We start from the raw sequence: 17,269 nt of genomic DNA, 5'->3' as shown, positions 1-17,269 counted from the left end.
AACTGTGTGGTGGTAAATTGTGTGGCCCGAAAGTGGAGAGACAGACCACCGGGGTGGGAGCACGGGGGTAGGAGCCCGCTTATCAGGGGCTGCGGCTGGGAACCAAGTCATGACCTGGAGAATGCTGTTCATTTATGGGATATAGAAGGAGGGACGGGAGGAAAGGGGAGAGGGTAGAAAAGAGGGGTAAGGGAGGAAAGGGGGGAGGGAAAGAAAGAGGAAGGGGAGGAATGGGGAGGGGAGAAAAGGGGGAAGGGAGGAAGGGGGGAGGGGAGGAAAGGGGGAGGGGAGAAATGGAGGAGGGGAGAAATGCGGGAGGGGAGGAACAGGGCGGGGAGGAACGAGGGAGGGGAGGACAAGGGGATACGGAACCCCAGGAGTCCTCCCTGTCCCAGGGTGCTGCTGGCCCAAGAACAGCCTCCTGCTGGGACTCTGAGTTTAGACTATGCAAATGGTACTTCTTTTCAGTCCCTGAAACTCCCAGAGGTAAATTACCTGCTGAGGCAATGGTGGATTAATCTGAGGCAATCAGCTATCTGTAAGTCCACCCAAGCCCACGTTTGAATCAGATAGGGTGATTCATAGCAATCTGAAGTCGACTGTGAAAACTGGGCTCTTCCCAAAACACCAGCCAAGTGCCCTTGGTGACGCATCAGATGTCAGAGCTACGCTCTGCCTAGGGTTGGTGCAGCTGGTTGGCGAGGCTACCTTTTGCACCCTAAGGACTGTGGGAGGAGGGGTGGGAGAGCCGTGGCCGCTTCCTGCTCCCAGGTCTGAAGACCATGCTATTTGGGCACAATTGGCCATTTCTCCACTCGCACCGCACTGGGCTTTCTTTCCCAGGCAGAGTGCGGCTCGTGAGGGGGGTTGCCTTGCTTGTACAGAAGCTGGCCTGTGGCATTCGTGAGGTCAGTGGTCATTTCTTACTGACCCCAATGGATTCGGCGTTCCCGAGGCCTGGGTCCAGCTCTGTAGGCGCAAGTGTCCTAAAGGGAGTGCCTTCTGATTCACAGAGTCACAGGCAGCCAAGGTGAGCTGGTGACACTGTTAACCGTTTAGATCCCACTGTCCTCTCTGCCATGCTAACACGTGCTACGTTGCTCAGTCGTGTCCAACTCTTAGTGACACCATGGACTCTAGCCCGCCAGGCTCCTCTGTCCATGGGATTCTCCAGGCAAGAATACTGGAGTGGGTTGCCATGCCCTCCTCCAGGAGATCCTCCCAACCCAGGATCTCTTATGTCTCCTGCACTGGCAGGCAGGTTCTTTACCACTAGTGCCACCTGGGAAGCAAGGCCCAGGTGGGCTTTGGTGACAAGCCTGGCTGCTTTTCATAAGGAGGGAGGCTGGCTTTCGGGCAGCCACAGTCTCAGGACACACCTAGAGGATTCCCTCTGGTCGGTTCTGCAGAGCTCAGGGCCACCTGGGCTCTCAGGGGAGCTCAGTCACTGGGAGACCAGAATCACGCATCCCAGCGTACTTAGCAGATGAGGACACCCTCAACTGGGGAAACCAAAGAACAGAGAGAGCGGAATCATGAGACAAGCGCTGAGTGACGCTAAAAGCGACTGCTAGCGGCACACATATCAGGAAGCCCAGGCTCTCCTGGGAGATTCCTGCTGTCGTTAAGACCAATTGCAGGAGGAGATGTGTGCCTGAGACTGAGCTGGACACACTGCAGGTCCAGACGCCAGACGTTGGGGGCATGGCCGAGCTGGAGTGATTCAGCCCCATCACCTGTGAGGACACCTCAGGCCTGGAGCCGTTGTGCTCAGAATTGCAGTTCCCGCTAGCTCTCAGCACAGGGATCCTGTTCTTAGCACTGAATTGGCTTTGGGATGTGTCCGGGAGCATCCCTGCTCTCAGTGGGCCTGAGTCTTACATCTAGATCCCCTGCTCCACAGAAAGCTTCTTCTGGGGGTTCCTAGGACCCCACACCCCTGCAGGTGGATCTGGGAAGGAGAGAGATGCTCTCTGCAGTGTGAATGGTGGGAAGGGGAGAGATGCTTTCCACAATGTGAATGGTGGGAAGGGCAGAGATGTTCTCCACAGTGTGAATGGTGGGAAAGAGGGAGAGTTGCTCCCTGAGAGTGAACAGTGGGAAGGGCAGAGATGCTCTCCACAGTGTGAATGGTGGGAAGGGGACAGATGCTCCCTGAGAGTGAACAGTGGGAATGGGTAAGATGCTCTCCGCGGTGTGAACAGTGGGAAGGGCAGAGATGCTCTCCGAGGTGTGAATGGTGGGAAGGGGACAGATGCTGTCTGCAGTATGAACAGTGGGAAGGGCAGAGATGCTCTCCACAGTGTGAACAGTGCTGATGCAAATGCCACCACCCCACATGACCCATGTTCTCATATTCTCATGTAAATGGACATCAGCTGCAGAATTTGGGTGCAGGGAGTGAGGGGGGTCTTCTGACAGCCCTTCCCCTCTCTCCTCCAGATTCCTACTGCTGGGCCCTCATCCTCAACTTGCCTCAAGACAGCACCCACTGAAGGGAGAGCTAGCCAGCAGGTCCCAAAACCCAGGAGATGGCACCCAAACCTCTGCCCTCCAGTGTCCACGTGCTGCTCGTCCACCAAAGCCTTGTCTTTCCACCTCGACCTCTCCCAGGCTTTCCTCCTCCAGTGTCCAGGCTTTGCACCTGCTCCCACCCACCACATTCCTTATTCCCCACAGCCTTTTCTTTCCAGCTGAGAAAGAGAAAAGCCCGGAATCTGGACTCACGCCCACCCTGCCTCTCCTCCTGGGGACCCATGTGGTCTGTTACCAATAAGCCTGAAATGGTCAGGGCTAACATCCGCTTCCACTTCTTTCTTCCACTAGGTTATTTAAACCTCCCATGACCTCTTGCTTTTGGTAAAGAAGCAGTTCTCATTTGTGGGGAATTGACAAGGAGATCCCAGGTGGGAACTCAGGGTCACTGAGGTACACAGTAAATGCTCTAGCCACCAATCCGGATACTTGCCCTTCGTAGACTCAATGATCTGATTGCTATCTGTGTTCTGGTTCCTTTCCTGCTGAGCTGAACGGGGTTGCCTGGGGAACAATTCCCAGGTCCCGGTTTCGAGCAGGGAATCATTTCCCGCAGGAAATCTGGGCACTCCAGAAGCCAGCTGGGGTTGGGGGGGCGGCGGTGCAGCGCTGCTAGGCCCTGGCCAATCTCACCACGCCAACAGGGGCAGGGGGCTGGCCTGAGGGCGGGGTGGCAGCTGCAGAGGGCGCTGGCCTGAGGCCTCAGCCCGCCTTTGCTGACGTTGGAGCCTTGGAGCAGGGCTGCTGACGTGTACTGACTGGGCTGGCTGTTTACTGAACTGTTTTTTAATAGCTACACTTCCAGTAAGACCTGAGAACACGCCACAGCACCCTCATTTACGGCACTGAGCGTGTCACTCGGGCAGCATGTGGGCCAAGAAAGGGAGAGTCCAGGAAAGGTGAGGTTCACAGGCAGTCAGGAAAGTCACCTGACGTGAAGAGAGAGAGCCTGGGGTAGACCAGATGGCTGCATCGGCGCTGTCCGGGACTACCCCATGGGCTGTATTTTGGAAGGGCCAATTCAGGCAGGATTTCTTCTTGAAAAGGTCCAAATAGCCAAGGCACCTTATTCTGGGAATAGGAACTAGTCTCAGACTGGCTGGTTTCCAGAGTGACGTGGGCGAGTCATTTCTCCTCCTTTGAGCTGCAGTTTCCCTACCTGTTTTGATGAGGGTGTTCAGCCACTGATTCTCTTGGGGGGCAACAGCCAGCCCAGGGTTGGCATGGGGGCTCTGTCTTTCCGGCCATGGGGCTGTGGGAAAAGCCTTGTCTTGTGAAGACATAATCTTGTCATGAGTTAACACAGACGTTAGTGTCCCTGCTGCCTTTGGGTGCTGCTGTTCTGAGTGTTTGTGTGATAACGCACACAGAACACTTAGCAGAAAGGCAGGTGCCCAGCAAGCACTCAACACCCAGGAGCTCTTATCAGCATCAGCACCCGTTCTTGGAGGGTCTGAGTATTGGGAGCACTGTGCATTGGGCAGGGTGGGGATGGTGTTCTCAGATCCCATCCCACTGGAACATTCCACACCGCTGATCTAATTAAAAGGCACTGACTCTTTTCTTCCCTCTTGATAAAAGTTACAGAAACCTCCATTTCCATTGTACTCAGATTCCTAAAACACAGTCCTTTTTTAATTTAAAACGATTTCCCTAAGGCAAAAGTCAAGCTGTCCATTTGGAATGAAAGATGATGATGATGAAAGCAATAAAAAAAATAATAATAACAATAAATTCGTCTTTACTTGGTATTATAGACTTGAATAGGCTTCCCTGGTGACTCAGGGGTAAGGAATCTGCCTGCCAATGCAGGAGGTGCAGGGTCAATCCCTGGGTCGGGAAGATCCCCTGGAGAAGGAATGGCGACTGACTCCAGTATTCTTGCCTGGGAAATCCCATGGACAGAGGAGCCTGGTAGGCTCCATGGGGTCACAAAGAGTCAGACACAATTTAGCAACTAAACCACCCCCATATAGACTTGAAAAGCACTTGAATCCTCCTGACAGCCCCGTAAATACGAGAAGGGAAAGTTATGTCCCATGAGTTGCAGATGCAGAAACTGATGTCCAGGGCGATTGTCCGAGGTAATGTGCATAATGAGGGCACGGGGGTGGGGGTGGGGGACTAGAAAGTGTGTCCCCTGGCTCCAAATCTAGCTCTTTCTAAAGAAAACTCTATAGTAGTTGGCTTTTCCAAAACTGGGGGGAGGAAATTGCAAAGACGTGTATGATTTGTCTCCCCGTTTTTGCACATGGTTGGCTGTTTGAGAGGCTGTGGACACAGGCTCCAATGTGCTGTCCGGGCATGTGTAAACGCCACTCTCTGCAGGCTCACTGGGGTGGCCCTATACAAGACCCTCCCACCGGCAGCCCCTCCTGTGGAGGTGTCCTGGGTCATGTGTCAGCCTTTCCTACTTCCTGGGCCACCTTGGGTAAGCCCTTGAGGAGACAAGAAATCTGTGTGGAAGCCAAGGAAGATTCTAGTCCGGTTCTCCTAGGGGGTGGGGAGATATGCAAGCTCAGCCAATGGAGGAGAGTGACTGGTTACTAAAAGCACTTATGATGAGTGGAGGAGACGTTGAAAACAACACCAAAGGCCAGTTTTAACTGGAAATGACCCGGCCAAAAAGGACAGCGACAGAGACCCTGTGGCTCAGATACCGGGCCTTAAAGGCTTTGTCCAAGTGCCCGGCCACCCTCTCTGACAAGCCGACCGGACTCGACAGGACAGGAGGGAAGAGGCCCCAGGACAAGTCTCATCAGGCTGCAGGGGGCCACTTCCTGGACTTGCTGGCGTCCGAGACCGACGCCACCGCCTCCTCCTCGCTGACACGTAGGCAGCTTATCTCAGGTCTTGTTTTGGCTTAGAAATCCTTAATCTCCCAGGATCGTTTTAATGGCACAGCCTCTATTTTTATTCTCGGATGGTGGAGAGAATCAGAGACTCAGCCGACTCCTCTGGACGTGTGGAGGCCTGTCCCCCAGAGCACTGAATTCCTTGCCGCTTGCAGCCAAGTGAAGCCCGGAGCCGGGATTCTGAAACGAACACGCCGACAGGAGGGGGCTTGCTCTCAACCACCGAGCGTGGGGCATCGTAGGCATTCGGCAAATATTTGCTGAAAACAAACCCTGAAGGGCTCTATTAATTCCAAGCCGTTTTCCGCCCTGTTGCACAGCCCTGGGGACACATGGGGCGGCAGCCCACAGGTCGTTTTCTGAACTGATGAGTCCGGTGCCTGTAATTTTCCCAAAGCGAAATATCTGTGGATGTGGCTGCGTGCCATGGAACCTTCCAGGCTTCTTGCTTTCCTTTCCATTATAAGGTTACTTTGCTTTACCTTCTTATACGTGGTCACTGTGTTTACCCTCCTGACTCTCTCTAAGGGGAGCCCCAGGGCATGTGGGTGCTGTCTTGAGCCTAGGCTTCCTTTTTGCCTTCTTCTTTTTAATATAGTTCATATATTTTAAATTTTGTTTTTAATTTTTAAAGTATGGTTGGTTTACAACGTTGAGTTAGTTTCAGGCGTATAGCCACATGATTCAGTTCTAGATATATGTATACGTATATATATATAGGCTTCCCAGATGGCTCAGGGGTAAAGAATCTGCCTGCCAAGGCAGGAGACACAGATTCAATTCCTGGGGCAGGAAGATCCCCTGGAGAAGGAAATGCCAACTCACTCCAGTATTCTTGCCCGGGAAATCCCACGGACAGCAGAGCCTGGTGGGCTACGGTCCATGGGGTCGCAGAAAGTCAGACATGACTTAGCGACTGAGCATGAGCACATATATATTACAAATATAGGGCTTCCCTGGTGGCTCAGTAAGGAAGCTGCTTGCCAATGCAGGAGACATAAGAGACATGGATTTGATCCCTGGGTTGGGAAGATTCCCTGGAGGAGGGCATGGCAACCCACTCCAGTATTCTTAACTGGAGAATCCCTGTGGACAGAGGAGCCTGGCGGGTTACAGTCCATGTGGTCTCAAAGAGTCAGACATGACCGAAGTGACTCAGCACGTACACAGGCACATGTGTAATATATATATTATTTTTTAGATTCTTTTCCCTTCTAGGTTATTGTAAACTATTGAGTACAGTTCCCTGTGTTGCACAGTAGGTCTTTGTTTATCTGTTTTATATATAGCAGTGTGTGTATGTTAATCCCAACCTCCTGATTTATCCTTCTTCCCCGCCCCTTTCCCCTTTGGGAACCGTAATTTTGTCTTCTAAGTCTGTGAGTCTATTCCTGCCTTGTAAATAAGTTCATTTTATATCACTATTTTAGATTCCACCTGTAAGCGATATCATATGGTACGTGTCTTTTTCTGTCTGTTTGCCTTCTTCTCCGTGCTTATCAAAATCCATCCTGGGCCCTATAGGAATGGCATTTGGGTTGTTCTGGCTGCCGTGATCTGGGAGCTGCAGAATTACTGGACGCCAGCAGCATCGTGCTCTAGGGATGCTGTTTCATGTTAAGCCGTCAGCACCCTCCCCAGACTGTTGGAAGTGGGGAATGAGAACAGCGGGTCCTGAGTGGGCCCTGGACATCTGAGGCCATGCATGGAGCCTCCTGAGCGAATGAGCAGACATGCTCCGGGAGCTTACTATAATCCCAGAGGTCCTGGGGAGAAGGTCAGATTCAGAAGCCCACCGGTTCCCCATCTGGCTCATGCAGTCACAAGGCCCTTGCGGAGGCCATGACCCACACAACCACCAGAGCTGCCCCTTCTGAAGGCAAAGGCTCAGCTCATAGCTAAGCTGAGGTAAGTATCTCTAACCTGCTTCTTATTTTAGGATGTGTGTCTCTGTTAGTTAGGATTTTCCCAAGAACAACAGGATATGATTGTTGTTACTTCACTCATATCTGACTCTCTGTGACCCCTATGGACTGTGGCCCACCAGGCTCCTCTATCCATGGGATTCTTCAGGCAAGAATACTGGAGTGGGTTGCCATTTACTTCTCCAAGGGATGTCCCTGACCCAGGGAGTGAACCCAGGTCTCCTGTTTGGCTGGTGAATTATTTACCACTGAGCCACCTGGGAATCCTATAGGATATGTATCTATCTGTATACACAAACAGACTTATTATAAGGAATTCACTCATGCAGTTATTTGGGCTGAGAAGTCCCCAGGTCGGCAGTCGGCAAGCTGGAGATCTTGGAAGAGCTGATGTTTCAGTCCAGCATACAGGCTAGAAAAGGCCAATGTCCTAACTCACGCACTCAGGCAGGAGGTTTTCTTTCTCTCTCTTTTTTTTAATTTTTAAAAATCAATTAATTAATTTATTTTTGGCTGTGCTGGGTCTTCCTTGTTGTGCTGGAGCACCTCGTTGCAGTGGCTTCTCTTGTTGCGGAGCACTGGCTCTGGGGCGCACAGGCTCAGAACTTGCAGTGGGCAGGCTTAGTTATCCCATGGCACGTGGAATCTTCCTGGACCAGAGATCAAACCTGTGTCTCCTGCATTAGCAGGCGGACTCTCAACCACTGGACCACCAGGGACGTTGTAGGCTTTCCCTTTTATTGGGCTTTTTGTTCTTTTCAGGGTTTCAGTTGATTGCACGAGGGCCACCCACACTAGGAAGGGCAATCTGTCATACTTGGTCAACTGATTGAAATCTCAAAATCTCAGCCAGAAACACCCAGAAAAATGTTTAACCAGACATCCGGGCAGCCCATGACCCAGTCGACACATAAAATTAACCATCCAAAATTCCAAACCATATTTCCCAGCCTCGGAGAGACTGAGTTGGTCGAAGATCTTGCCCAAACCAAGGATGGCGCTCTGTGTGCTGAGGGACGATCTGTGAAGGTCTGTAGGATAGTCGCCTAAAGCAGGGACAGCAGCAATGAGCAAGGATGGTTATGGCCTCTCTCCTGGAGATATAGACAGAATCAGTCAATTGGTTCCTAAAGGAGAAGCAAGGAGGCATCCAGAGAGAAGTGGAGACCTCTGGGCAGTAGGGGATTCAAGCTAATGGGGATGCCGTAGTGAAGACGCAGGAATGCCTAATGCCAGGGGGCCAGCAGGACAACATGGAACCCAGAGCTGCCTTCCACGCTGAACGACCACCCAGATCACCCTCTGTGGGGCCTGTAGTACATTAGATTCTGTCCACTCTCGTGTCCCTTATTACCAAATGGTTCCTGAACTAAATCACAGAACCCCAGTTCTTAAGGTGAACTGCATGAGTCTGCTCCTTACCATCAAATGAGGTGAAACTTTACCACACATGAGACTCTAATGCCAGTGATGTGAATCCACTTGACTCTTCAGATTGACTGGAGTCCAAGTAGAAGAAGAAACTCACAAGGACACTTTCTGCTCCATCTCCTTCCTCACTTGGCTGGATGAGAGCTATATTAGAGTAAGAGACGCAGTCTCCAGAAGACTGGAGACCTTGTCATTGTGTCGATGCCACCGTTCACAGATTTCATTGGATAGAGAAATGTGGGGTCAGTTGTTTCCCCCCGTTTGCCATTATAGGCTTTCAGACACAGCTCACTAATCTCATCTTTGATGTTCAGCACAGTCCTTGTAAGTCTTCCCTAAGTGGAGGGTTGGGTAGGTGGAAGTAAAAGATGAGATAAATTCTTACCATGGCAACATTACAGTCATTATATATGTTAGCTAGAGGAGCATAAAAAATGTACCCTGATTCAGTTGATAATATTGTTAAGCATGTGAGCAGTAGGGTCCTAGTGCTTAGAAGATGTCAGTGACTAAAATAAAGATCCCTGACATGGGCACTTACGTTGTCATGGGGGAGCAGACATCAAACAATGAAACATAATAAGATAAAATAGTTAAGTATAATACAGTAAGGTAATAAATATAATAAAATGAGCAAATACAATAAAACTTATGGGATGTTGAAAGTGACAAGGGCACTGGAAACAAGGAAGTATAGAACATGAGAGGGGTGTGTAAAACTTGTTGGGAGGACAGAGGTCAGTCCTACTAAGAATATGATCTTTATGAAAAGACTTGCAAGAGGTGAAGGAGTTAGTCATTGGAGCATCTAGGGCAGAGTGTTCAGGCACATGGAACAGTCACTGCAAAAGTTCTAAGGCGGGAATGTCAGACATGTTCAAGGAGTAAGGAGAAGGTGGGACTTCCCCGGTGGTCCTGTGGTAAAGGATCCACCTTGCAATGCTGGAGACGCAGGCTCAACCCTGCAACTAAGCCTGAGCACTGCAGGTACTGACACTCTAGAGCCCGTCTGTGCTCCACAAGAGAAGCCCATGCCTCAGCTAGAGAAGGCCTGCACGGTGTAATGAAGAGCCCACACAGCCAACATTTCTAAAAAAGGGGGAAAAAAGAATAATGAGAAGTCCACTGTGGTTAGAAGTTGGCAAGAAGGGAGGATACACGAAGCTGGAGAAGAAGGGAATGGAGTCAGATCACATAGGGTGTTGGGGATACAGAGAATGAAGGATGGGTCTGAGTCAAAAAAAAAAAGGCAAATGGTCCTGGATTCCTTTAATCCCTGATAGAATCCGTGACTCTCCTGGTGGGGGAGGGGAGCGGTGTAGCATAGCTCCTCCAACCCTCAGAACCTCTTTTTGCACAGCTCCCTTCTTTAGAAGAACACACTGTCTTAAGGAGGCATCAGTGCTGAAGGGCAGTGATGCATCTTGCCCCTTGCACATGTGAGGGAAGGGAGAGTGCTGAGGACCAATGATGTAGACACGTTGAAATTAACTAACCTTTATTCTTGTCTGCTACCGGCAAACTCTCTTCTAAGGCAACTCTCCATTTGTATCATCTATGTCCCAACAAAAGTATCCTGACCAAGAATATACTAATGTGGTACAATTTTTTAAAGACTCTGAAGGGGTGTATCTTAGTGAAACAAGTAAGGTTTCCAGTAGTTTTCCACGAGTTCATTTCGGATCACAGAACCAATGTAAACTTCATCACTTTCAGATGGAGCTAGATTCTGAGGGGCGGTGACTGTATGATGGGTGAATATCTTGGTTAATGTGGTTTTGTTCCTTGGGGTGCGAGATTTCTCTGTCCTTTTAAACCCCGTTGAAGACATTCTCTGTGGCTTCATCTGATGTTTCTAATAGTCTGTCTTGCACAGTGAATACGTTTTTGGATGTAAGTTTCTCCTTTCGAGTATTTGCTAGCTCAGATGCATGGCAAGGTGGATTCTTCACCACTGGACCATCAGGAAGTCCCATCTTCTCCTTATTCCTTGAATGTGTCTGATGCTCCTGCCTTAGGACTTTTGCAATGGCTTCCCCATCTGCCTGAACCCTCTTCCCCAGACGCTCCAGTGACTAGCTACTGTAGAGGTTCAGGAGGTATGGGGAGTTATATTTTTCTGAGACTCAGCCCCCCGCAGAGATGGTCCTCAGAGGTGCTTCCTGCTCGCCCTCAACTCCTGGCCTCACTGTGGCTTCATTATCCAGAGCTGGCTCTTGACCGCCTCATGTGACGGAGGGACATTTTATCAGCAGAATTGTACTCTATCGTGATATTAACAAGTGCAGTGCCCTGGATGCTTGCATTCCCCCTAAATTGATGTGCTGGTGCTATAACCCCCAACATGATGGTATAAGGAGGTGGGACCTTGGGGTGGTGACTAGGGTGAGATAAGTTTCTGAGGGTGGGGTCCCCATGATGGGGTTAGTGTCCTTGTAAGGAGAGGACATAGTACCAGAACTTAATCTCTCTTCCCGTGAGTGCATGGCACGAAGGCAGGAAGAGGACCCTCACCAAGAATGGAATCTCTCGGCACTTTCCCCTCACAGTCCCGCTTAGGTCGATGTAGGATTTGGGCAGTGGTGTATACTATAGTTCTGTTCTGTAAGCCTCTGCTGTTCTTCCTCGGCTATGTTCCACAGTGTTCCCAGCCTCCAGAACTGCGAGAAATACATGCCGTTTAAGCTTCTCAGTCCATGATGTTTTGTCACAGCACCCTGAGTTAAGATAGCAAGGATGAGTAGTCCCTACTATGCAAACTCACAAATGTTTACTATTTCTATTTTTACACTTTCTGACCATTTTTTAACATTTGAAGTATAATTGAAGCATAATAAAAGGCACGGCTTTTACATGTTTAGTTCAAAGTGTTTAGTCACTCAGTCGTGTCTGACTCTTTGTGACCCCATAGACTGTAGCCTGCCAGGTTCCTCTGTCCATGGGGATTCTCCAGGCAAGAATACTGGAGTGGGTAACCTTTCCCGTCTCCAGGGGATCTTCCCAACCCAGGGATCAAACCCAGGTCTCCCTCATTACAGGCAGATTCTTTACCGCTGAGCCACCAGGGAAGCCCAAGAATATTGGAGTGGGTAGCCTATCCTTTCTCCAGGGGATCTTCCCAACCCAGGAATCAAATCAGGGTCTCCTGCATTGAAGGCTGCTTCTTTACCAGCTGAGCTACCAGGGAAGCCAATTCCCTGTTTGAGAAGTTTGGACTATTGTCCACCTCTATCAAAATGTAGAGCTCATCCATCAACCCAGAATGTCCCCCTTTGTTCCTTTCCAGTTAGCTATCGGCCTACTCTGATGACCTTGAAGGCAACCACTGTATAACTTCTGTCATCACAGACGAGCTTTGCCTATTCTAGAGTTTCGATTAAATGGACTCTTCCAGGATGTGTTACTTGTGTTCATGACTCTGTCACTCAGCATTTTTGAGATGCTTTCACGTAATTGCACCTATCCATGACTATGCCAAAGCTGTTGACTGTGTGGATCACAATAAACTGTGGAAAATTCTGAAAGAGATGGGAATATCAGACCACCTGATCTGCCTCTTGAGAAATTTGTATGCAGGTCAGGAACAACAGTTAGAACTGGACATGGAAAAACAGACTGGTTCCAATTAGGAAAAGGAGTACATCAAGGTTGTATATTGTCACCCTGTTTATTTAACTTATATGCAGAGTACATCATGAGAAATGCTGGACTGGAAGAAACACAAGCTGGAATCAAGATTGCTGGGAGAAATATCAATAACCTCACATATGCAGATGACACCACCCTTATGGCAGAAAGTGAAGAGGAACTAAAAAGCCTCTTGGTGAAAGTGAAAGTGGAGAGTGAAAATGTTGGCTTAAAGCTCAACATTCAGAAAACGAAGATCATGGCATCTGGTCCCATCACTTCATGGGAAATAGATGGGGAAACAGTGAAACAGTGTCAGACTTTATTTTTCTGGGCTGCAAAATCACTGCAGATGGTGACTGCAGCCATAAAATTAAAAGACGCTTACTCCTTGGAAGGAAAGTTATGACCAACCTAGATAGCATATTCAAAAGCAGAGACATTACTTTGCCAACAAAGGTCCGTCTAGTCAAGGCTATGGTTTTTCCTGTGGTCATGTATGGATGTGAGAGTTGGACTGTGAAGAAGGCTGAGCACCGAAGAATTGATGCTTTTGAACTATGGTGTTGGAGAAGACTCTTGAGAGTCCCTTGGACTGCAAGGAGATGCAACCAATCCATTCTGAAGGAGATCAGCCCTGGGATTTCTTTGGAAGGAATGATGCTAAAGCTGAAACTCCAGTACTTTGGCTACCTCATGAGAAGAGTTGACTCATTGGAAAAGACTCTGATGCTGGGAGGGATTGGGGGCAAGAGGAGAAGGGGACAACAGAGGATGAGATGGCTAGATGGCATCACTGACTCAATGGATGTGAGTCTGAGTGAACTCCGGGAGTTGGTGATGGACAGGGAGGCCTGGCGTGCTGTGATTCATGGGGTCGCAAAGAGTCGGACACGACTGAGCAACTGATCTGATCTGATTTGATCTGATGATTTTTGTTGTTGAGTAGTATTCCACTGTATGAATATACCACAATTTTGTTTATCCCTCTTCCTGTTGATGGCATTTTTGTTTATTTTTTTGGTTATTGTAAATAAATCTTGCATGTGTCTTTCTGTAGACATGCTTTCATTTCTCTGGGGTAAGTACCTGGAAATGGAATTGCTGGGTCATAAGACAGATGACTGTTGAACTTTAAAAGAACTGCCAAAGAGATCGCTAACACAGTTGGACCATTTCATTCCCTCCTAGCAATGTAAGAGTGTTCCAGTTGCTCTTCATTGCAGCCAACATTTGGCATTGTGTGTCTTTTTCTTATTTTAGCTATTCCAGTGGGTGTGTAATGGCATCTAGCTGTAGTTTTAATTTTCATTTCTCTGCTGACTAATACTGCTGAGTAACTTTTCATATGCTTACTGACCTTTCATATATCTTCTTTTGTGAAATGTCTGCTCAAGTCTTTTGACGGTTTTTAAAATGGTTTTTTGGTGTTTCATGTTAATCTGTAGGAGTTCTGTTATTTACCTTTGTACCTGTCTTTCCCCCTGGTTACTCTCCAAATTCCTTGAGATATTTTACTACTTCTCAACTGCAGTGCTCACCACCATTCTTTGTCAATAGCAGGTACTTAATATTTATTGGATTGTGAGCAAGTGCTAGGCTCTGCCTGCTTAGTGGTATAACTTGTTGATTTTTTTAAAAAAATTATTCAGTAAAGTTTATATATTTAATTTTTTGATAGCATCTTTTACTTTTCAGCTTTTGAATTTGATGTTAATCTTGACCTTTGGCAAACATTCAGTATATTTATTTCCAAATGTGTCAAGCCAATCTGGCATATACTACTTGAGTTTGGAAACTATAATAAACTTTATAGTTAATCTTTATAAGACTTAGGAATATCTGAAGTATTCATGATAGGTGGTCTCTTCTAGAAGTTAAAATATTTATAGTTTTAAAAAATAGAAGATTATGACTATCATCTTATGTTTTTTCTCTTCTTCTGAAGTTTATGAGACACTTCTTAACCAAGAACCAGAGCCTAAGGGGCAGAGGAAAAAAGTAGAAATACTTTTATTCGAAGATAAAGATGGTGAGCATCAACAAAGAGAATATTTGAGGCTTTTAAACTCTCGTCTACCTGCCAGGTTTGTCAACCAGAGCATTATAAATGAATGTATTACTTTGAAAGAACACCTGCAGTGATGTCATTTCAAATTCCTAAATTAGTTTCTAGGCAGACTGGCCAGCTCGGGACAGCCAGAGAATTATTTCCACTCATCCATTTGAATTTCGTCTGACTCTTTGCTCTTGAGTATTACCCCATGTTTTAGAAAAGCTCTTCAGATTGATTCAGAGGAGCATAATCTTGACTTCTGAAAATTATAAGTAGCCAACAAATTTATTATATTTCACTTGTTTGGTTTTAAACTCAAGTCAATTCAACAAGTCAAAAAATTTTGGACCACCTCAAAAGTTATATTTGCTTGTTGCAGATAATACTGCATAAAAATATAGAGAAAGTGAAAATGATCTGAAAGTGTATCTTCATAAAAGAATTATTAAAATTATAAATAATTTTAAAATAAAAATAATTATAGACTTATTTAAATCTCTTAAGTTTACTTGAAATCTTTTTAATTTTTCTTTTCCTGGGATTTATATCATTTCTAGCCCACAAAAAGGAATCATAGTGAATATACTCTTATGGATTCTAGGTTTTGTTTATTCAGTTTTGTTTTTTCTAGAATGTTTTCACACATCACTGCAGATATTTAAGGGCTGTGTTTGTCCATTTTTAATGTGCTTTTTCTCATTGTGTTTGGGCTGCGTCTCCATCAAGCTTTATTCTTTTCTTCATGCTGTTAATAAGAAATCTTTGCTATCCATGAGCTATATTTTCAGCTTGCTTGATGTTCTTTGGTGTAGAACTTATTGACTGTTGCACATTTATTTTAAAATCTGGCTCTTTTGCTAAGCTTTCCTTTAAATTCCACACATTACAGAGTTGATTCGCTTAGATGTTTAGGTCGCCTAATCTTAAGGTTGTATATAGTAAACATTTTGTCTCTTCCTTTCCAACAGTTATAGTTCTTATTTCTCTTTCAGATCTTATTACATGCGTCAGATCTTAAGCAACATGAAGCACTAATGCTCGAAGCAGCCACGCCTGCCCTGCTTCTGAGTTTAATAGGAATGCCTTGGGTGATTCACTGTTTAGTAAGATGTTGGCCATGTGTTTGTATAATTATTATGGTATGAAAGAAGAATCTTTTAGTCCTAGTTCTCCCTGAGGATTTTTTTTTAATTTGTGAATTTATTTTAGGTGTAATTTGATTCCCTTTAAGCCACTATTAAAAAGTGGGTGCTACTGACATCGTTGGTGTTTTTTTTTTCCCTAATCTGAGCTATTTATTGAAATTGTATTGAGGTATGGTTGATTTACAGTATGTTCCATCCTCTGATTTCAATAATGACCATCTCAGGGACAACTTTATTCTCTTGGTACCTCATTCACAGGCTCACTCATTGTCCCCTCTCCTCCATTATTTTGAACAAATGCCATCGTAATTTTATCTATAGCTCTTTTAGCTTTTATCTCTAAAATACAAAGACTCTAAAAGCTAAAGAGAATATTACTGTTCACCTAAAACAGTAACAATAATTTCTTACTACCATCAAATATCTATTTATTCTTCACCTTTCCCCAATTATCTGCTACATGTTTATGATTTGAGTCCATACTTTACGATTGGTTAAGTTTCCTACATTTTTTTTTTGAATATATATTTCTCCCTCCAACACTGTTTGCCTTGAACTTTCTAACATATAATTTCTTATTTGCCTTTTCTTGATTATATTTGCTTGAAATTTAGTTATTTTTTTTCTCATTTCTATATTTGCTCCTTTCCCCCTGTTTTCTTGATTATATTTGTCTAGAGTTTATCTATTATATATATGTTTTTAAGAATCAGATACATAACATTGCTATGTTTTAAGTGGATAACCAAGAACCTACTGGATAACCTGTGGAATGCTGCTCAATGCTATGTGGCAGCCTGGATGGGATAGGAGTTTGAGAGAGAGTGGATACACGTATAGGTACGGGTGAAGCCCTTTGCTGTCCTCCTGAAACTATCACATTGTTAACTGGCTACACTTCAATGAAAAGTAAAAAGTTTAAATGGTGAAAAAAGCAAATCAAGTGCGTATTTCATTAATCAGCTCTGAGGCTGTAGTCTTTGGCTCCTGCAAACTGTATTTAGGTTATTGCCATTTTAGTCTCCTTAGAATTCTTCCTCATCTCTCCAAGCCTGTTTTCCTCATCTTATACTCCTGGCTCATCTTACATTTTTTTTTTTTTAAAGAAAGCGAGGTTTATTATTTTTTAATTTTTTAAATTGCAATCAAACTGATGGTGTATAGAAGTACTTGACAGTAACACTGGCCACACTGCATGTGGGATCCTTGTTCCCCAACCGAGGATCGAACCCACGCCCCCTGCAATGGAAGGGCAGAGTCTCAACCAAACCACTAGACCATCAGGGAAGTCCTGCAGTGTTTATTTTTCATCAACCTTATTTCCATCATCTGTGGAAGAGCAGTGAAGACTGTTACGTGCTGACCCCTACCCACTTGATGCCTGGGCAGTGGGGCTGCAGCCCTGTCTCCAGGGGCAGGCTGGGCACGCCAACCTTCAGCAGCTGGACAGCCACTGAGGGTAACCAGGAGCCTTCAGACCATCCTGGGACCTTGAGTGAAGCCAGACAGCCCACGCCACTCCTCTGTTCCCATCTCTCTGTGATCTCTATACAAGGAGAGATTGGATCTGAATTCCCACTGATGCTCCAGGGAGGTGGTGCCACGTGCGTGCAGAACACCCCAGGCCAGGGCCCACCACATCGGATGCACAGAGCAGAGCACACCCTGGGCCGCTGGTCACACATTGTGCTCCTT

At 46.5% G+C, this 17,269-nt stretch overlaps 1 long non-coding RNA gene across 2 annotated transcripts; it reads left to right on the top strand.

The window, feature by feature from the left end:
• The first annotated feature begins 226 nt into the window (after window positions 1–226).
• LOC104971076 (uncharacterized) lies at window positions 227–15,689 on the top strand. 2 transcript variants are annotated; one of them, XR_804609.4, is made up of 4 exons: window positions 227–5,857; window positions 6,915–7,298; window positions 14,322–14,460; window positions 15,422–15,689. It is a non-coding gene; the product is annotated as an uncharacterized lncRNA (long non-coding RNA). The 2 variants fall into 2 exon arrangements; XR_009495774.1 differs by having other exon boundaries at window positions 231–7,298.
• Window positions 15,690–17,269: the final 1,580 nt, after the last annotated feature.

The sequence above is a fragment of the Bos taurus genome, chromosome 1 (assembly GCF_002263795.3).
Source record: "Bos taurus isolate L1 Dominette 01449 registration number 42190680 breed Hereford chromosome 1, ARS-UCD2.0, whole genome shotgun sequence".
NCBI lineage: Eukaryota > Metazoa > Chordata > Mammalia > Artiodactyla > Bovidae > Bos > Bos taurus.
Note: the sequence above shows the minus strand (reverse complement) of the source record. Positions and strands in the feature narration are given on the sequence as shown.